The sequence below is a fragment of the Caretta caretta genome, chromosome 6, assembly GCF_965140235.1.
Source record: "Caretta caretta isolate rCarCar2 chromosome 6, rCarCar1.hap1, whole genome shotgun sequence".
NCBI lineage: Eukaryota > Metazoa > Chordata > Testudines > Cheloniidae > Caretta > Caretta caretta.
The window spans coordinates 106,404,573-106,423,405 of record NC_134211.1 but is presented as its reverse complement, the minus strand read 5'-3'; the positions used below and the strand labels follow the sequence as shown (position 1 = coordinate 106,423,405).

Here is an 18,833-nt window from a genome sequence, read left to right as displayed (position 1 = left end):
CCCTGCACTGCTAATAGAAATTCTTCTAGCTACAGGTCTTTGCTTTTGGAGCAGGATGATCACAGTTCCGTCTGCACTGTTGCCATGAAGTACTGAGTGGGAGTTGTGTACAGGGCAGTGACAACTGTGAAGCTCCTAAGTGGCCATGGATTTTTTTTAGAAGAAGAAATTGCTGAGTGTTCACCCATTTTTAAAGCTAGTTTTGAACAGAGCCTTTTTAAAGTTTTTGAAGTGTTTAGTTAACTGTTTTATAAGCATTATTTTCCATTTTCACCTTCCTTTTCACTTCTAGCTGCCAACCACAACCAGAAGAGCCAAAATACCAGGAAGAAAGGTCTTCTATGGTATTTCTGGCTTGGACAGGGAGGAAAAAACTCATGAGGCAGACGAATCTTATGAGATTGCTATCCCAATCTTTCAGGTTCAAGTGGTTCATCTAGGTGCCCCAAGTAACCCCAACCGCTTACCCTTTTGAAGTTCAACAAGCACTGATCCCAGTACAAATATTTAAAACAGGGATGGATCCAAAACTAACCTCACAATCCAAACACCCTCAATCACACAGGAAATCTTCAAACCTTTCTCTGAACTTCCAGGATCTCACTAATGGGTCAAACCAAATACCCAGATCCAAACACTCTAAACTCTGGGGAAGTTCAGCTATAGATCCAGGTCCTGATCCAAACTGCAATACAGCTCCATCTAAATGGTCAATTTAAAAAAGTCCCTTAAAAATGAAGTTTTCAACAGGAAACACTGACCAGCTCTTTTACTCTGCAAGCACAGTTGGGTGCTGCTTTAATAAAAGAACTCCAGTAGCACTGCAAAGCAGAAGCAATGCAGGGTGACTGTGATATCACTGTCATGTGAATGAGCTGTCCCAGTACTGCAGAGTCTGCTCTTTACTGTAAACAGAGACACATCAATGTTGAATATAGCGTGTTAGCAAAACAGAATGGAAATCTTTTAGGTGAAGAATGGCTTCATTGATTGCTTTGCTCTACCAGAATGGGGTGTGTTTTCAGGCATTCTGATAAATGTGTGCTATTTTTCAGCCATTCGGCGTGAAGTGCTGTAGATTTCTTATAAACTTTTATTGCTCACCACAGGCATCGAAGGATTGATTACACTGTTTCAGGGTTTCCTAACTTCTGCTGAGGCTCAGACATTTTAGCCAGTCTTACTACAGCATGTTGGGGCGGGGGGGGGGGGCGAAGGGGAGGGAGAATATTGCGTTGCTAGTGACAATATATTATCGAAGTGCCCGTAGCCAATTTCTTACTTTTATATTTTAAAGATCAACCCATCTGGTGTATAATATTGTAGCCGGTAGCCTGCCTCTCCTACTTAACTTCTTTACATTGTACAATGCTTTTGAAAAGATTCCAGCAGGCAATCTCACTGGATATGACAAGTATTATGGTCCTGTTATAGCCACTGGGGAAAAGGTCCTACAGCCACAGGCAGAGTTTAAGAGACATTTTATATTTTGCTTTTGCTTTTGTCTAGCTCTCATTGCCCAGGAAGAGTAAGTGGAAGCTTCAGCTGGTACAAAATGCAGCCTCGGCATTGGAGTGCAGGGGAGGCTGTTCATTTCTGAAAGTGAGTAGGCAAACTTGGTATGTGAATGTGCACTCAGTCAGAGCTCATTTACGGCAATGGGTCAAGAGTACACAGTATCTGACTGAAAGGCGGCAGGCTATGTGTGTCTTGAGGGACTGGTGGGACAGCTTCACTTTGAGCCCTGCACTGCTGGATTATTCATTTCCAGGTGTGATTCAAGTTATAACCTTTAAAAGACCTAACGTTTCTGGATCCAGGTATCAAACAGCCGACTGCACCCTTGTGCTCTAGTTTAGATTCACCAAGTCATTTTTGCGGTTTCACACCTAGACTTTCCTCCTTGCACGTGGAGCTCAGTCCCTTTGCTGGTTCAGCACAGCTCACTTTTGGCAATTTTCAGGAGATAGGTCAGTCAGGGCATTTTGTTGTTTGTGTTTTATAAATTTTGGGTTAAGATTAGACTGGAACTTCCTACCCTAAAAAAAAAAGACAACATTTTGATTTGGTTGATGGGTGAACCCAAGCTTGTATCCTGATCCAAATTCTGGGATACTGGTTCAACCCATCAAAGACCTCAAAGCCAGCTGCAAAGTTAGTACATGGATCTGAATTATCTCAAAGCCTGGGGATGTTTAGATCTAGAGGTTTGTTCCAAGTAATCTCCAGTCTGGTAATCTATATGATTATTGCTTGTCATTAATATTTATTAGACATGTAGGGCCTGGCACAACTCTTGGTTACAGAGTTGAAAATCAAGAATAGCTCAGTTGAAATCAATGGTGAGTGAATGTTCACAGTGTCTACTGAAACTATCTTAGGGAAGAATTGGGCCCTTAAATATTGTCAGCTCGGTAAATATAAATGGTTCAGCTCACTTAAGTCTCAGTTTTTGCTACAAACCAAGTACTCAGCCTAGGTACTCACATATTTAACATAAACCTGGGCTGACTGATCAGAATCTCTCCCTCCTTTCCACGGATTCTGGGGAGGGATTTATGGTCTCATTCGAAACAGTAATCCACTCAAAATGAAATTCACATGATGCAAACTAGACACAGGCTGAAGCCTCAAAACTGAGATCCAGAACCAGATTTCAAACATTGGGGTTGCTGAAAGTGAGGTTTGAGAACAGGGCCATCTGTTATTCAAAGTCTTCCTCCTATTTGTATGAATCCCATACAAATGCTACGCTGTTCTCAGCCAGCGTAAATGACCTTTAAGTGTTTTGTATTTTTCATGATAGACAAGTTTAACCTGTTCTAAATAAATAACCTTTAATCAGTGCTCTTTCTATCAGTTGGGTGTATGATCCTCACTCAAAAGTAAGCCTGTATAAGAATCGTAAAGGAAACAGAGTCTAGTATAACAATGTGTAACATATAGCATCAAGCAAAAGGGGAGCCAAAATACAGGGAAGTCAATGAAATTTCTTGCCATTTAAAGTGTTGCCAAAGTACTTTGCATTTACATATATGGTTTAATGATGATTATATTATATTTAAAGTTACTTCAGCATACTGAAGATGCATTAAAACATTTATCAGTACATGTCTCTTTTACTATCTGAGTCTAAAAAATGCAAAGATCATTAAAAAAAAAGAAGAAAGAAAAAAAGATCTTTATGCCAGCCACCAAAAAATAATACTGTGACCTCTGTAGATTTAAAATAAAAATAATCTTTCTAGTACCAACATGATTTAAATTTTCCATGAACAAATAAGCTGTTTCACACAATGGAAATGAGTAATAAACTAGGACGAGAACTGTGACCAGCCTGGGACCTCTAAAAGACCCCTCTGGACCTGGCAGGAGCCTGCTCTTTCCATCTCAGGGAGAAACCCCTGCGCTGGTCTAATTACCTTTTTAAATTCATATCTAGAACCACAGGCTGCCTCATGGGATTAAGCACAGTATGCTTTGCAAATTGAAAATAAGATAGCTGTTAGGAACATATACTTGCCTCTGTGATTACAGCAACAAACAAAGGCAAAACATTAATTTACATCTATTATAATAGAGAAACAAAGCCTGGGCTTTTCTTCATATTATAAGCAAGAGATGAATTTGCGAAAGGTGATGTTCTAAAATCTGAATGAGGGAGAGACTCTGCAGGGTAGATAACTGGCAAGTATAACATCTGCCAAAAGTTATCAGGATTCAGTAAATCATTACATTTATTTAGCCTAAGATGGATGGGGTTTTTTTTAAGTAAAACGATTCAATAGGGAGTCCAAAGTTGATGTGTATGTGGGAGGGAAGAAGGGGGCTGAGAGCAAGGCAGAGTGGTTATAACAGCAATCCCACCATGCCCAAGTCTAGGCTTTTTAAAGGTATTTTATCTGGTAGAAATGAATACAGCATTTACAAATTGGAAATAACTCTGTAAACTCAGATAAGATTGTCTTGGTAATATTTTACCAAGAAAGCAGCTCACCACCGCTTACTTTCAATTAGCCATCTAAATCATAGCCTATACAAAAAGCAATCCCTGCTGCCTTGTAATAAAAAAAAAAGAAAGTTAGACTAGTTCCTAAGAGTTTTGATTCATGTTGCTGAATATGGAAGATCTGTAATCTTCTCCTTGGAGTCTATAGTCTATGTAACTGCTTGAAAGTACTTTCTTTCTGCTGCTGGCAAAGATATTTTTTTCTGAAATGAATGGTGATTCATTATAGATAACCCTTCCTGATTAATTTTGTTTTGACTTTAACTCTGGAATAAGAATGTAAGCAGTAAAGCACCTTCCCCCAGATAGTAACTATGCAGCTATTTTTAGACTGCCTTTGTACTTTGAGTAGAGAGAAGCCTAAATTTAGAGAGAAAAAAAATAAATAGTTGATTGTCATCAAAAGTCTCAGCTGTCAGATAATAAGTGGCATTTTTATTATTTTATTTATTTGTGTGTGATGAATAATAAATAAGAGACTTCCTCAGAATTTATATTCAACTTCTGTCTTCTGTCAACATGATCCATCAGATGAAGGACTGGTTAATCAAAATCGAACTCATTAATTTGCACGGGGTCACTCGCAACTCATAACTTAACAGTGATCTATAGACCGGCCTTTCCTGCGTGCAAATAGTACCATGTTGGTAAATTTCAGCAACTCAAATACTAAGACACATACTGCCTTCCTTGCCCACATTGATTTCAGTGCAACAGGCTTTAAAAATCGGGATAGATAGATAGATAGATAGATAGATAGATAGATAGATAATATTTGTATTTTAAGAAAGTACTTAATATCTGAAAATTAGGCCAGATCCTCAGCTGCTGTAAACCAACATATGGAGCTATGTTGGTTTACACCAGCTAAGAATCTAGCCCATGAGTTTGCTTTCTTCCTCCCCAGTTTCTCATATTCAAGGTATGTTTTATTTAATTTATATTACAAAGAATTCAACTAACTCCATTTTCTGAATACATTGATGCTTGTGTTCCAATTTTGTTTTTGAAATTAGGGAAACCTTCACCATCTTGTGTAATGAAACAATCAACAAACTGTTCCAGTGTCACTGTTGGGGAGAATTTTTTAACATTCAAATGCAAAAAAAATAAACAAAAATTATTCACTGAATCTTTATACTATATACAGAGCCATTAAAAAAAGAAAAAAAGAAAAGGAGGCTGAAATCTAGGTAGAAAAATTGTATGAATGGCCTTATTTGCATTTGCACATGGGTTAGTTGTGGGCAAACTGTGGGCAAACAGTTATCTGTGTGTATGAGGATTTTTGTAAAGTGGATCATCCTCTTCTGTTTAAAGTTCTGATTCAGCAAGGTACGTATGTACATGCCTAATTTTTAAGGTGGTGAAGAGTCCCACTCAGGTCAGTAGGATTGCTTCGGTGTTAAAAAGTTAGGCTTATGCTTAAGTATCCTGCAGCCTAAGGATCTAAAAAATACCCAGATATGTGTTAGAATTTAACTAGTTAATCTGAACAGAGTTGTACATAGCTTCATCTTCCAGGTTTAAGAGTAAACATTTTTATCTTAAAGCCACATATCTTACAGGAATGAATAGGATAATTTTAGCATTAGCCAAATGGCTTGTATTTAAATCTCAGTAATAGGAAGAAAAAACTTTTTTTTTCTTGGAAGCACCAGCTTCCTGTTTTAGAACTGCAGTGCTTGAGATTTAGGGTTCATTAAGATTCTGACCAACCTGCATCTTTCTGGTACATACTTCATTAAAGTTTCATTAAAGCTGGTACACTAGCAAATAGATCCATTGCTCAGAACATGTGTCAGCAGCTTCTCCTGCTGACCTGGAGTTGCAAAAAGTTTAAATATTTGGGTGAATGCTACAAGTGCAGAATGCAGTAGTGGCAAAAAAGGCCTGTTTGGCCCATGCTAACATTTAAACCATTTTCAGTACCTTTCAGCAGCACCTGTTCATAACAACCCTTGTCAGCAATGAGTGAAATTACTACTGCAAATGGGACTTCAGTGCTCTGATATTAAAATATGGTACTAAGAACCGCTTGTTTGTACGGGGTTTGGCATTTAGTATTGCTCATACAGCTCTTGCAAGCACATTCGAAAACCAGAAAGAGACAGAGGGAGGACCTATAATGGGAGGGAGGACCTATATATAATAAAAATGTGTACATATATATTATTGTAACTATAATGAAAACCTAGCAGCCACACAGCTGTAGTAAATGTGACACAAAAGCTCTTTGCAGATATGGTATCCACAGCCTTCCAGACCTGATTTCCAAACAGAGTCTATTTTAAAAAGAAGGTATTAAGTTTATTGATCTGACCCTGACTATTGCATAGGTGGTGATTTCATTACTGTAAGTGCTAATTTCTGTTGTATTTTTGGCCAAACATTTGCCAAATAACAGTTACTCACTCTCTACCACAAGTTGGTCTGTTACGATAAAGAAGTAGGATATTCTTTACTCTATGCAATATACTGCTGACCTTTCTATATCCACCCTGCTGCAATCCTTTCTCTACCTGAGTAATGTCCTCAGCAATAATCCCATATATATATATATATATATATATATATATATATTGACAGATTTATACCAATACTGCATTGTTACACTTGACTTACTCTTTTTTTTAATTATGTAAAAAAAATCACATTAAGCCGAATCTAATTACTGCAATGTATATTAGAAGCAGGGCACCATCAAAATTTTATTTAAATTAATCAGGTTTTGATTTAAGATATTAAATTCAAATTAATCATGTAAAAATGGAAATGATCCTTGACGTGCTTCCAGCTGTGACTTCAGTCTGTTTTCTCGTGTGAGTCACTTTCGGGATGTCTTGGGGGGAACATTACAAAAATTCACGCCGGTGCTATTTCAATTAGAGTTATTTAGCAGGACAGATGTAAAGAATATGGTATAATTAAGAAGGCACTGATGACACGGCTACAGATTTCCAGGATTAAAAAAAAAAAAAAAAAAAAGAACTGCTAGTGAAAACTGACTATTGGTCATGTTGCCCAAGTTCAAATATGCTGAGGTTAAGTACTCATTAAGGAAGAAGCGAGGTCTTTTGATAGACCATTGGACTCTTTCTCTGGAGCAATCTGCAGAATTCTACCCTGGAAATAACTCTGAAGTTTCATTAACATGCAGATGATACCTGATAATATAATTTTAACATCCCTAAAATAATTTTCCTGCCCACCGTGTCTCATCTTTTCGGACTGCTTTGTTGGAAAGGTCTCAGAAAGTATATAAACTCCATTTTGAATACAATTAATCAAGAGTGTTGTAACTTGTTCTATCACTGCTTCAACAGGATTGGATCCAGGACTAGCCCCATGCTGCCTGGTTAACCCAAGAGAAAGGGCATGGGGTTTTCCCACGTGGAGGTGTGACTTAATATATATGTATAACTCTTTATACAGTCAGTATTTCCACTTAAAATGTGCCTCACATATTTTTCTCCACCAAAACATTACAGACACACAAACACACACTTTTTTTATAGAACATATTCTAGTACTATTGGAAGTAAAGTCTGGAAATTCTTTTTCTAGCAAACAAAATTCTAAATAGGAGATTGGATATCTCAGGGCGCTGATAATGGACTTATAGAGTCTTTCACATTCTCATTACTAGTCTCTAGTGCTGTGCCTTGTCTACGCCTTCTCTGCCTATTCACATTGAAAATAAAAGTAATTAAAAAAACCTCAAAACATACACTGGAAAAATCATACCAAATTAATTATATGTAAGTAATACTTTCCATGAGCTCTTTTCCCATTCCTCTTGTAATCTTTGTCTGCCCTCCATTGTGGCCTATTATCACTTCTTCTTATGTTGGCCTGATCTTGCAAACCATGCCCTGACCGTCACCCTGCAAACACTTAGTGCTGTCAGATATAGTGTTTGCTACTGAGAGTGCTCCCACTGTAGTGAGTAGCTAGCTGTGGACTTGACAGCATTTTCAGGATATGGCCCTAACATTGTGAGTTCTTTGACCTAGAGACCTTTTCTTCTTATTTGTCTGTGATGTCATACAAGTAAATGGATAGTAATTAACAATCAGACGTCTGCTTGGTCACCTATGTGACTAGAAATTGTGTTCTCAGTCCAGTTCTAATATGCATGTTCACCGGTAGGAGTTTCAAAAGCACGTAAGTCACTTAGGGCCAGAAATGGAAGTTAGGTGAGTAGGCACTTTTCAAAATCCCATTAGGCCCCTATCTGCACCTAAATATTTTTAATATTATGGCCTTTAGGCTCTTAAGTGATTTAGGCATGTGACAGCTATTGCAACAACATGCAATGTCTTTGGGGACCATACTGTATTAAGTCTATGAATACTTTATGTATCACTGTGGGACAGGGGTTGTACTCAGCAGCTTGTGGGGAGGGATGTTTCCTCAGATCCTCCAGGAATTAAAAACAGGAGGGGAGTGGTGGTTAAGGTGAATCATTCATAAGAACATAAGAACAGCCTTACTGGGTCAGACCAATGGTCCATCTTGACCAGTATCCTGTCTTCCAACAGTGGACAATACCAGGTGCTTCAGAGGGAATGAACAAATTGTAAATACCTCCACGAAGGGGTGGCTTGCATATACTGATTCAAACTGGGTTTTCCAGAGACCAACAGCCAAAGAAAGGGCTTTTGGTACAAAAAAAAAAAGCTCAGTTTAAACTAAAACAGGACCTTCTTTCAATTCAGCAAATGGACAGGACCCTCTGTCCAGGGAAGCGGGGAGAAGGAAGGTAACCCTTGCAGAAGGATTGGAAAGACTTTGGCTAAATAAGATGGCTGGGTGACCTCTAGTAAGCTTTTAGTAAGTGTGTAGGAACTTTTATTGTTTTTATATGTTTTCTCTCTAACGCCGTTATCCTAAGAATAAAAACTTTTTCCCTTGTGAAGGCTGGTTCGTAACCGGTATACACTGTTGTGAAGAAAGTTTAATCACAGGTACTAGGCCCCTATCAGACTTGCTTGGGAAATCATAGTGAAGTGCAGGGTGACTGCAAGCCTAAACCCCAGGTCTGGAGGGAGAGAGACATGAGTCTCCATCCAAAAGAGGTGACGCCTGAGAGCCTGAAACCTTAAGTGGGAGATCTTGAAGAAGACAGAGGTGGTGGGGATGACAAGTTTGCAGCTAATCCTGAAGCTGTTACACAGGGTTGTAGCCATATTGGTCCAAGGATATTAGAGAGACAAGCTGAGTGAAGTAATATTTTTATTGGACCAACTTCTGTTGGTGAGAGAGACAAGCTTTCAAGCTCCACTGAGCTTTTCTTCAGGTCTGGGAAAGATTCTAAGTGTGACAGCTACATACAAGATCAAACAGATATGTTAGCATAATTAGTTAGAGCATATTCTAAGAGACAATTCAAGGAGAAGTGGCCCATTAACACCCCTGTAGTCATAGGGCAAAAAGTGGGTTTAGTGGGTTACAGATTGTTGTAATAAGCCATAAATCCAGTATCTTTATGAAGACCATGATTTTTAGTGTCTCATAAAGTTATGAATTTAAGCTCCCCAGGTGGTTTTGAAAGTTTTACCCCATATGACAGAAGCAACCACAGCAATTACCAATAGTAACTGACAAACTTGTTGTTATACCTGAATGGCACGTAGAATTAATTAACTCTTGTCTAGAAGATGTTCTTTCACAGTAGAGAGCTGGTGTCAGAGAGCTTGAACTGCCAATATCCTTATCTGTAATCTATCTAGTTTTTTTTATAAGATTGCCCAACATAGTGGTATCCCTGTGCCTTCTTGTGGTATGTGAGGGCCTTCAGAGAAAAAGACAAGCCTATGGAGATACAATATGTGATGGTGGCAAATGTAATGCACTTTTTTCTTTTCATGAGCTATAGATGACCACATAGCTGATGAGTGGCAGAGAAATTAACCAAATGAAAGGTTTACTTTGCAGGCTATCCATAATGGATGAAAATTAAAAGCATATTACACTTGCCACCACGACATATTATGTAGATTTCATGGCAGGAGAATGTCTGCAGAGCAGATATACAGTAGGCATAAACTTTTTGTTATTAGCATAGTTGCTCATATTGTTGTTACAGTTGTAGGAATTATATGATTCATTGATGGTTTCTACTTCCCACTCATATGATATAAACCTACAGAATGATTGTTCTTTAATAGTATTTAAAGATATTTTTAAAACAAACCATGTAGGAGTTTAACATAATAATGGTTTCATTTTTACAGGAAACACTTTTTTTTGTATGACTGTTTAAGTAATAAAACTGACTCCATATAAATAAAATGAATGTAATAAACCTAATTTGTTTAAAAAGATGTGATAAAATGTTTTCCATATATATATTTGTCCATTATTTGAATTTCTTGCTAAAGAGCTGGAAAGTACCATTTCTTTCCCTGGGCTCGGCTGTTGGCTGAGTGATGGAACTAAATACTCCCATGTGAATTACCAGGTTCAATTCCCATCTGTCTCTCTCTATTTCCCCCACCCCCTAGAAGCTGGGAGTATTAAAAAGAATAGTGACCTTGATTCTTATATTGTTTACATTGAAGTAACTCCAAATGCACTTCAGTGATGTTACTCATCACTAGGCTGCTGTGACGTGCAGATCGGACCCTATGTGTTTGACCGCCTCTACCCTAATACTGCAATGGCATCTACATAGATGGATTTCTGTGTCCACAAGGAGTCATTTGCATGGTCAGGGCACAAGTGTCTCAGCAGCTCACAAATGTCCCCTCTGGCTACTTAGGAAGTGGGGTTGATAGCCCCAGAAAAGATTCCTCTCCAGTTCTTGACCCAGGGTGATGGTTGGGATGGAGAGTGCAAAATTGAAGTGGGATAACTATTGGAGAAATCCTTAGGGCTCGGGTCTGTAGTAGGGAAAGATAATAAAAATATTTCCCTACCAATCTTATCCTTTTCCCTCTGGGAAATACTACTTGTCTGTGGCTCTGCATTAGCAAAGGTGTCAAGCACTGGAGATTTTGTCAGTGAAATGATGGTGCAGTGCCAGTAGAGGGAGTCAAGAGCCCAAATCAGTGAAACGATAATAATAACTAATTTTAATAATAACAATTAAAAGGGGAAGGAGGTCTTGTGGTTAAAACATGGGGGTTGCCAAATGTATGCATTCAATTCCTGGCTCTCCCATAAGACTTATTGTGTGCTCTCAGGCAATTCAATACTTCCGGTCACCTTTTGTCTCTCCGGTCTATTTTGACTACAAGCTCTTTGGGCCAGAGATTGTCTCTTACTCTGAAATTTCCAGTGCCTACCACAATGGAGCTCTGATCTCAGCTGTGACATCTAGGAATTGACATCATACAAATAAATAATATCAATGAGAAGACTTTCTATTTCTGTAACACCCAAGCATCCCAAAAGACTTTAAAGACATTAGTGAACTTTATCCTCAGAGAACCTTGACAACATTTTACAGAGGAATAAATTGAGGCGCAGAGAGGTTTAGTGACTTACCCAAGGCCACACAGGAAGTCTTAGGAAGAGCTGGTAGCAAAACCCTGGTCTTTTGACGCCCAGTGCTTCCTCTCTTAATCCGGGTCCTATACTGAAACAATCATCATTTTTCTGACTGCAACTCAGTGGTGCATTTGTTTCTTTATAGCCAACATTTTAAGTTTGAGGATATTCCTTACTAATGATAACAGCAGTATGGCAAGTGAAATATAAGGCTTAATGTACTGTGTGCCTCTAGTGATATGAATTCTGCTTGGATTACTGGTCACTACATCAGAAAATCATTTTATGAAAGTATCAGAGGTCTGTTCTGGTTTTTATAGCTAGAGTCTGTGTTGCAGGGGATGTGTTAAGGCACTTCTCCCCAGAGCTCATCAAAAAGAGCTATTATGTTAGTTTGGCCGGATCAGTTTTCCATAAACCAATGTTGATTTGCCTTAAATACAGTATCCTGCTTTAATTCTTTATTAATCGAATCCTGTATCAACAGCTCCATTATCTTGTCCATGATTGATGTCAGGCTGATAGGCCTGTAGTTATCCCAACCATCCCATTTACCCTTTTTAAAAAACTGGCACAACATTAGCTTTCCGCCCACCCCCAGGCTTCTGTAACTTCCCCTGTGCTTATTGAAAATCAATTAATGGTCCAGTGAGCTCTCCAGCCAGCTCTTTTAAAACTCTTGGATGCAAGTTAACTGGACCTGCTGATTTAAAAATGTCTAACTTTGGTAGCTGATGTTTAACATTCTCAAGCTATATTAGTGAAATGGAAAGAATGGTGATACTATATCATCTGTTTTTTCCAAAATACAGAGAAGAAATATATTGAATACTTCTGCCTTTTCTACATTATTGACAATTCTTCCACTTCCATCTAGTAATTGACCAATGTCATTGTCAGGATTCTGTTTATTCCTTATATATATATATATATATATATAAACTGCTCATTGTCCTTAACTTTGCTGGCCATAGAGTTATCCTTGTGTTCCTTTGCTTCCCTTATTAATTTTCTACAGTTCCTAACTTCTGACTTATATTCATTACTATCAACTTCCCTTCTCGTCCATATATATAAACAGCTGCCTTCACTTACTCTCTAAATAAGGGGTGGTTTTTTAATGAATATGACCTTCTATTGGAGAGTGGTCCTGCTTTTGAGCAGCGGGTTGGACTAGATGACCTCCTGAGGTCCCTTCCAACCCTGATATTCTATGATTCTATGATTCTATGATTCTTCCTTGATCATGGGATTGCAGCTTTTTGGGCATCTAATAAGGTATTTTAAAATGATTCCTAATTATCATTCACATTTTTGATTAAATTCGTCCTCCCAGCTGATTTTGCTCATAATTGTTTCAGCTTTTTTAAATTGGCCCTATTAAAGCATCTAATGCATATATTACTTCTGTGGACTCTATTTGCACATTTTAAATGTGATCAAATCATGATCATGTGTACCTAAGCTACCATTAACTTTTAGTTCTGTGATCAGTTTCTCTTCATCTGTTAAGACCAGGTCTAATATAGCATTTCCCCATGTTGGCTGTAACAGAGTTATGAAATTGTTATCCATAATGTTTAGAAATTCCAGGGGTGTTTTAGTACTGTCAGCATGAGACCTCTACCATATCACTCAAAGTTGAGGGCCTTCCACTAAGAACATCGTCCTTCAGCTTCCAGATATGCAGGATTGTCAAAGCTCGCAGTTTTATCATGAGTCTTGCTGTATTTGGTTTTATTCTTAATACTTCAGCTCTTGGAGTCATGGGATCACATGAAAATCTCAGCTTCCATTTACTTTTTAAGTATAAGTTTGTAGCATGGTTACCAAGAAAAACTTGAAAATGTGAACCCTAAATACTCAAAGCAAGAAAGCAAATAAAGACAAGACAACATATATGATATTTTTAAAATCGCATGATTTTAAGCCAATCACACATGTTTTGAGGGGGCTGATTCATGATTTTTTTGAACATTTGGGGTTGGCAATACTGGACATGGCATCCAAATGTGGTCCACATCATTAGCTGAATGGTTAGTAGGAAAAGTGGAAGCTATACTTAGGTGCCTGAGATCTGCATGTGATTCCCACAACTTAATGTAAATAAATAAATTAAAACACTGTACAATGAGCGAAAATGGATTTTAGTTTGAGGGTACATTTATCTGCACATGCAAAGTAGAAACCTTCAATCTGTAGACTATCAGTGATTTTTTATTTCAAACCAGGGATCTTGCAGAACTCATGCACTCTTGAAAGAAAAAAAATTCTCTTTCCAGAAGTCACATCTGTATATCCTCTTTATAAACATACTCAGAGTGTGATAGAATGGCATAGAATTTGGTTTTGATATGGAGCTTTTCATACTCATGCTTTATGCGAGTTGAGCATTAATAATAATTCAGAATACTTTTAACAAGTGCTTTCTTCAGTTTTGACATCATTTCAGCTGCTTGCCTCTGCTACAGGGAGTTTGGAAATTCTCCTGCATTCCTCCTGCAGAATCGGGCTATTTACCCTTATGAGCCCATAGAATCATAAAAGATTAGGGTTGGAAGAGACCTCAGGAGGTCATCTAGCCCAATTCCCTGCTCAAAGCAGGACCAACCCCAACTAAATCATCCCAGCCAGGGCTTAGTCAAGCTGGGCCTTAAAAACCTCTAAAGATGGAGATTATACCATCTCCCTAGGTAACGCATTCCAGTGCTTCACCACCCTCCTAGTGAAATAGTCTTTCCTAATATCCAACCTAGACCTCCCCCACTGCAATTGAGACCATTGCTCCTTGTTCTGTCATCTGCCACCACTGAGAACAGCCTAGCTCCACCATACCCAGGTGCAGCAGCGATTTCAGGTGAAATGTTAATTGTTAGTTGTAAAGTATGTGCAGGCCCGGAGAAAACTGGTGGAGAAAGTCATCTAAATTAGAAAAGACTGACATGAAGAAATGCAGTGTGGCACACTCTAATGCAGACACATACGTCCCAATCCTGCAATCAGAGCCACACAGACAGATCCTTGTGCTCCTTGACAGCCCCATCTAAATCAAGTTGTAGAACTTGGGCTTTAGTCCACATGTGGTTATATATATGTCTTAATTGAATTTGGTTAATAGTCTATATAAAGAGAGAGAGACTATTAACCAAATCCAATATATATATTTCACCTTCCAAATTAGAAATCCAATGAAATATAGGTTTTTGATAAATCCACTAGATAACTTAGAAAAGTTTCAGAGCATTGTGGGAATTGTTGCATCTACTTGGATACATGGAGCCATATCCTCAACTTGTATGAATCTTCATAGCTCAGTAGAAGCCAATGGAACTAGAGCATTCAACACTGGCTTCTTTTTCAAAGCTAGTAATTCTGTCACTAGCACGAACCCAAAAGGAACAAAGCCTTACAATTTTCCAGTCTCTGTGATATAACCTCGAAGGTTTTCTGGATTCTCCCATCCATCTACTTCTGAAACATTTATATGGAGATCTTTTGAGCCCACTATATTTTTTCCTACTTTGTAATATTCCAGAATTGTGCATTGTTTAGCAAGTCACTGGAACTTTACAGTAGCTTAGCCTTAGACACCAAACTCATTTTAATTATAAACTAAGTATAAACTGCAGCTTAGTCAGAGTGATTTTATTGCCCCATTTGCATCAATGTTGGTCCTTCATTAGATTTCTCATTATTTGGGGCATCAGGAATTTAACAACTCACAACAAGCAGAAGACAGCTGCTTTCTACTTTCAGATGTCTCTGGGTATATTTAGAAACTTAGCCTTCAAAGTGAGCTGTTTTGCTTGTTCTATTGTACAATGCATCATTTCTCAGTAGGACCCACATGTTTGCTTTAATCTGATAGGGTTTCTCTTGTTGTTTTTAACCTACTTCCTCTCTAAGAGAGGTAAGGGAGCTGTAGCAGCAGCCGTCAGCAGCAAATGAAGTGGGAGGAAGCAAAGAACAAAAAAAAAAATAGTCAGGGATTTATAAAAAGAATGTAAAAATCTGTGATTATGTAATGATGTACAGTACATGCCAGTGAACAGAACAGGCTATGGCAGCACAGTTAGTTGAGCACACTCAATACTTTTCACTTTTCTGATCTGAAGGCAGTTTTGAAGCAGTTGATGCATAATCAGTGGGTTACAGGTTGCATAAAAGCCCCCAGATATCCAGAGCCAAAGTTGGGGAGAGAAAGAGAGGATGTGGTGGGGAATGACATTTGAAACAATAACTGCCAGCACTGCATTGATTTTTTGTTTAACTGCGGTGAAGTTCAAATAATGCATCTAAAGAGGGTGTAAAAATAGTCCTGGCACGTGCACTGGAATATTTTAATGGAGGAAAAAAATAAACCAATGAAAATGAATTTTACCAAAGTCAATTAATCATTAATTAATGTCAAACCATTGCGAAGTTCAGAAAGCAGGTAACTCCAATGGAAAGCCTAATAGCTCTTAGTAGGATGAATTGTACCTTTTAAAATAGGTATATATTTTTACCAGGGACAGATTAAAAGACCCAGGAAGGAGATCTGTATTGTAAATGATTTTTCCTGCTCAATAAGGGCAGAATGCAACAGCTGTGACCACCCTCACCCCAAGCCTCCTGTTTTGCAAAGATCTTAAGCCAGTAGGGCTGCTGCACTGGGAACCCTCTTGGCCACAGGTGAGGAATCTTTCCATCTTCAATACTCAGTAGGCCAATCAAGCTGGCCCTGCGTGAGGTAAGATGGATAGTCTCCCTGTGTGCCTTGAGCTCCCTCTGAAATTTCAACAGATCAATGTCACTGTGGTTTTTAATTACCCCTCTGCTTCATCATTATTTCATGGGCTTTAATATGCCTGGCAGGACACAGCATCAGAGAATACAGATAAACAACCACCAAGCACCATTCTCTCTTGAGGTGCTACAAACACTATCTGAAGGGAACCATAACAATATAGGGCTTATTTCCCTTTGCAAACTGACCTCAGCATTTCCATGTTAACTTCAAGTACACAGTCTTAATTTATCTGCAGGTGTATTTGCTTTGCCATTTCATTCTGGCCTGAGCACTTTTCTGCTTCAGAGTGAAACTTGTTGCTAACATTGTAGGCTGGTTAGAGTGGCCAGCAGTGCTCTTCCCTTCACTGAACATTTGTTTACAGAAAAGGAACCCACCCTACCTTTTCAAACTGTGTACGATAATCCTTAATAATTTAACCTAAGTGTGATATAAGGGTTATCGGTAGATGATGCAGAGAACCTCCTGTGAGGCACTGAATAATTTTACACTCCAGGGGCTTCAGCAGAGGTGCTCAACACCTTGCAGAAAGGGATGTGCATTGAAGACTCCATACACTGAATTCTGATAGTAGAACTGAGAACGTATTGAGATGATTTATTGGGCCAGACTCTCAAGGAGGGCTGGAGGCAGTTAAAGATATGGGCATAAAGGAGCTACTTACACAGCCCTCACCCACTCGTCCTTGGGCATGTTCTGTGCCAGGCCAGTTTGCAACATACATTAGAGCAGCTTAAGGGCTACTCTAAATTACACCAGCTACCAGCGGCCCCAAGAGGCTGTTCCGGGGGGAGGAGGGGGAAGAGAGCATTGGGGCACAGTGATTCTCTCATGTGCCCCTTTTTTCCAGAAAAAATGTCAACATTATCAAAATCTTTCATTTTTTGCTATATTTTCCACAACATTTTAACTGAAATTATAATCCACATTTTAGGTTTTAATACAAGAACAATTTTTATAGCAATTTAGGAGAAAATGTAGATAGCAGACATGCCAACTCTCACAAATTTATCACTAGAGAAGAGATTTCTAAGTAAAATTAAGCCTCACTCATGATCTCACAATAGAACTCTGAAATTTCAGTTATAGCTGAAAACAAATTCCTGGCATTTGTGAGTTCTATGCCAAGATCACAAGTGAGACTTAATTTTACTTAGAAATCACTGTCAGTCCTGGGCAGCTGGGGTCCTGCTGTCAGCCTCCTCTGTCCCTCCTCCCAGGGCTGACAGCAGGAGCCCTTCCTCGTGGTGAGTTGGGGCTCTGGCTGACAGCCCTGGTGGCTGCTCCCCTGCCAGCCTGGGAAGCAGGAGAGGGGACTCCACTGCAGACCCCCAGCCTAGGGAGGGTGAAGAACCCTAAGAGGAGCAAAGATGAGGCTGGTAGGACTGAATTATGGCCTGGAGTGGGGGGGGGCTGAAAGTGAGGAGGGGAGGACTTATGGAGTGGGAGGGCTGTATTAATTGTGGGTTCTGAGCAGGTGAGTACTAGGAGGGTGAACTGAGGGTGGTGGGGATCAATGGGGTTGGGGGGTTGAACTGATGGGGTGATGATGTGGGCTGGGGGACTGAATTGAGAGGGGGGCTAAATTGAGGGTGGTTAAGTGGGGAGAGAACTGATGGGGGACAGGATTAATTTCCGGGCAGGAGATGGGCAGATGTGGGGGTGAGAGCTCCTGCAGCATGGGCCAAAAATATCACCTTATCCAGTACATGTGGGAGAGTGGGCAAAACAAATTGTCACATGCACACACCCTGGGACAGGGAGGGGAAGTTCAAAAGTCAAGAGGCTGACCTAAAAACACAATATAATCTTTAAACAAATCTCATGATTTTGGGGGCAAATCTCATGATTTTGGGGGTTCCAACTCATGATTTTTGATCTCTTGTAGTTGGCAATAGTGAGATAGAAGTTTTGGTGAACACTTTTACCAAAAAACTCCTAGAAACTGGCTCCATTTTGAACTCTGCAAAATGGAAGCAATTTTGAAATGTTTTCGTGGAACGGATTTCCCATTTTTTCAACCAGCTCTGTTATCTCTGGAGCAAAGCTCTCTGCACCAGTGCAACACATTTATGGAGAAGATTTGCTCCTGCAGCCTGTTGCCCTGATCCTGTAAGCAATGGTGAGAGAGAGAGAGAAGGGCTGGGGTGAGTTAGTAAAAGCAAACACAGCAGAAACATTTTTTTTTTTTTGAGGGAAACAGATGCATTTCTTTGCTCATATCCTGGTGGCCCTCTCTTCCTTGGCAGGGGAGGGGTAGGGGAGAGAAACCATACTCTGTGGGTGAGATGAGGTACTTAAGTAATATCCTTAAGCATGCGAGTAATACTCTTGACTTAAATGGGAAACAGCCACATGCAGATTTCTGAAGTGTATTGCATTGTGCTGATGCTACACAGCTATCTATCTTAGGTACTGATATAGCCCCCATTACCACAGTATTCGAGCACCTCACATTCTTTAATGTTTTTGACTTTATAACACCGCTTTGAGGTAGGGAAGGGTTATTGCCTCAATTTTGACAGATGCAGAACT

The 18,833-nt window shown here is 39.2% G+C and overlaps 1 long non-coding RNA gene across 1 annotated transcript in view; it reads left to right on the top strand.

Moving 5' to 3' along the window:
- Window positions 1–1,522: 1,522 nt before the first annotated feature.
- The window catches only part of LOC142072364 (uncharacterized), a 141,647-nt gene continuing 124,336 nt past the window's right edge, over window positions 1,523–18,833 (top strand). The window contains exon 1 of the long non-coding RNA XR_012668763.1: window positions 1,523–1,602. This is a non-coding gene — a long non-coding RNA (uncharacterized LOC142072364). The remainder of the gene's footprint in view (window positions 1,603–18,833) is intronic.